The following is a 3,811-nucleotide window of genomic DNA, read 5'->3' as shown; positions in this document are numbered from 1 at the left end:
AATGAGTCCTGGTAGGGATGCACATGTCTTCACAGAAACTGATATATGATGTTACAGATATATGATGTTACAGATTGGGGAACCCTATGGTCTGTAGTGGGTTTAACTTTGTTTGTTTTGTTCCTTTTGTTTCTTTGCCACTTCTAATTGCCTTTTGTGTTCAAAAATGTTGTTGTACTTGCAAGGAAACACACTGTGGTTGTTGCCCTTCTTTACATCTTCCCCATCACTTGTAAGGTCTGGGGAGGGTTACAAATGGCGTAGTCGGCAGGGTGACTTGATGTTGGGCAGCACTGCAGTGTGTTAATGTGGACCTTGCTTTTATTTATTTTATTTTTTTACTGATAACCACCATTTTGTGTAGGTATTTAAAAGGTATTTGTATAAGTAAATGGCAGTCGTGCAAGAAGAAAACACTGTAACTATGGAGCAGGAGTTGACAGAGTTGCGAGAGCAGATACATAGTCAACGGGCTGCAAATGAACAATTAATGCAAGAACGTTCTGCATCCAGCCGTGACTCGCTTAACCAGCCTGTATCCAGCATTAATGCTCCTCCTTCTGTGCCTTTCACTAGAGGGATGTATGTTCCTCGGGAGCGGAAGTGTTGACGGTTCTGTGGGGACTTGGACTCTACTTTGAGCATAGAGTACTGGATTGAGGAGGCTGAAGCCTGCATCGGGGATGGCAGTTGGACTGTGCGAGAAAGGGTAGCATTCCTTTTAGATCATTTGGGAGGGGAAGCCAGAATGGAGATTAAACTCCGACCAGCAGTTGAACGTCAAACTCCCAAACTCATCTTTAAGCTCTTAAGAAGTATGTATGGTGCAAAACAAACATTTGTGCAGTTGCAGAAGGGGTTTTATGATCGAAAACAAAGAGGGTGAATCCCTTATTGAATTCTCTCATGCTCTTATATCTTTGATGGACTCTATTCTTGCAAGTAGTCCCGATGGTGTCCCGAATGCTGACCAAGTTCTCCGTGATCAGTTTGTGGAGCAGGTTAATGCTGTAGCGCTTAAACGTGAACTTAAACGTTTTGTAAGACAAACTCCACACTGTACCTTACTTGATGTTCGAAGTGAAGCTATCAGATGGAATGAGGAAGGCAAGAGAGAAGTTATTCCCCATGCTGCTCAGTTATGGTGTAATGCTGCTCAGGGTAGAGTAATTGAATCACCTATGCATAATGAATCTACTAAATTAAGAGAAATTAAGGTGTTGTTAAAGCAACAACAAGCTCAAATTGATGAGATTACCAAGCGTCTTGATGATCTTAAACCCTCAAGTAATGAACCTTCTGCCAGAAGCCAAATGCTCCTCGAAGGTGTTTACGTTGTAATAAATGAGGTCATATTGCCCGATATTGTCGACAACAATGGCCTGTTGATTCTAGATCTAGGTTAGCTAGAGGGACAACGAGGGAAACACCTGTGGAGGAGATAGATCAACTTGCCTCCACTGTGGTTACTAGTCAGGGAACTGAAGTAGGCAGTGAAGGTTTAAAGATCTCCAGACTTGTCTGTCCTACGGTGGTACAGCATCTTATCGGCAAATGTCCCACAGTTACGATTCAAATGGGGGGTGTTCCTGTTTTATGTTTGCTGGATACTGGCTCAATGGTGACCACTATAACAGAGTCTTTTTTTGACCAATGTTTTCGACAACTAGCACCAGATGCTTTGAAAAAACGTGGCTAGCTTCAGCTGAGAGCTGCGAACGGTTTGAATATCCCCTATGTGGGACATTTTGAAATTTGATATTAATGTGTTGGGACGAATTCTACCGAAACGGGGTGTCTTGGTTGTGAAAGACCCTGAAAACATTGGTATGTCTAAAAAGAAAGAACTGGTCCCTGGTCTGTTGGGTATGAACATAATAGGGCAGTGTTATCATGATTTGTTTGAAGAACATGGTTCAGCCTTATTTTCAGTCCTACAGGTTAAACAAGGTTCCCAGATCTTCTGCCGTCAGTCTGAAGGTCTGGCTACGCGAGACTACGCTAACTATAACCATGGTTTTGTGCAGAAATAGTGGAATGGTATTACATTATTCATTCAGGGTTTGTACAACCTTTTGAGAGAAAAATTCAAGCACTTTTCCAAAATACAGTTTGTGGTAAACAAACACTAATGTAAAAAACAACAACAAAAAAAACATCAAGTCACTACTATAACCAGTAGATGGCAGCAGAGGAGCACCTATTGGCTTATTAGTCCTTCATTTCTACTTTTTGCTTTATATTTTTTAATTATAAAATCACTATTATAGAATATCAAATCATCAAGAAATAGAATTGTCAACGTTTTGCACTTTGTGTATGAAGGAATAAAAGTGCCTTGAAAAACAAACTTCTGTTTGCGACTGAAGTACACAGACAGAGTGCTATAGAATTATTGCCTTAATATTGTCTCTGAATGTTGATTTAGAATGTTACAAGTTGTAATGAAATTTAAGTGAGGAATCAAATATCACATCTCATTTTAAAACACACATAAAACAAACACAACAGAACTATATAAAGTCTATTCACGTGAGCACATTTAAACTACAGGATTAACACTTTCATTCATCTGAAACACTACTCCACATAGGAAAAACAGACATGCCAGCTACTTACTGACCTGATGCAGACACACATAGCTGAAGCTGACTGATGTCGTCTTGGTCTGGAACGAGAGAAGGTAACGTGAAAATAAGCTGGTCAGCCTAAAAACTGCCCAAACGGTGCTCAATTAGAGCATGTTGCAGTTCCACTTTTCACCATAGATTTACGGTGTAAAATGTGTGGGGCGCTGTTGAGTTCGGGAGGGCATGACTGCCCCACTTAGTATCATTTTACGTGCCTGCCGAAGCTTGCAATGAATTTTTTTAAATATCCTGCACACTTTGACTTAAAATTGTCAAGAAAATCCAAAAAATATTTGTTGCAGAATGCTGAATATATTTATAGTTTATTATTTATTCAGTTTATATAGAGGTCTATGTTTTGGGTGAATATTTTGGTGGGGCTCTGCTCTGCTCTTTCAAGCAGACATATTTCTATAAATACATTTAGATTAATCTTTAAGGCTACTAAAGTTTTTCAGTCAAGAGCAGAGCGTGATTTTCTGTCTTTCTGTTGTTTCTTGATTAACATCAATGACTCGGACAATAGCAGCTAAATTAGACTGCTGTCCCTTTAAAGCCGAATGCACAGCTGCAATGGATGAGCAGTGCGTGATTTTCTGTCTTTCTGTTGTTTCTTGATTAACATCAATGACTCGGACAATAGCAGCTAAATTAGACTGCTGTCCCTTTAAAGCCGAATGCACAGCTGCAATGGATGCAATGTACTGATACACGTTCTCCCTACTGTTTGTTCACTTAAGACGTAATCAACCCTGTTTACGTGAATACTCGTCAAAACGGACAATTCGACATTATTTTGTGTATAATTCTCCATTCATGCGATGCGAAAGAGTACTCATGCGCTGTGAGACGCGCTTCCTGTGTGTGTATGCTTCAGTGTCTGCGCTCAGAAAACCGAACCAAATTGGGTTCTCTCTTGCGTCGTCAGATTTATCCATATGTCTGCTCTTCTCTTACTCCCACATATTGACATTTTTTTGGGACGTTTTATGTGACGTGCAGCAAGTGTATGTTAGCTTATGTCCCGCCGGTTCATATGTACGCATAAGCTCAGAGCCACGCAGTAGATTCGTTCTGAATGAATCTCATCCCAAATCGTCCCTCCCTAACATTTTCGTCTCATTTTTATTAGTTGACGAAAATGTCAATAGATTTACGTCATAGTTTTTGTCATTCAAAAA

This window comes from Sinocyclocheilus rhinocerous, unplaced genomic scaffold (genome assembly GCF_001515625.1).
Source record: "Sinocyclocheilus rhinocerous isolate Xijiao unplaced genomic scaffold, SAMN03320098_v1.1 scaffold1979, whole genome shotgun sequence".
Taxonomy (NCBI): domain Eukaryota; kingdom Metazoa; phylum Chordata; class Actinopteri; order Cypriniformes; family Cyprinidae; genus Sinocyclocheilus; species Sinocyclocheilus rhinocerous.
This window is presented reverse-complemented; position numbering follows the sequence as displayed.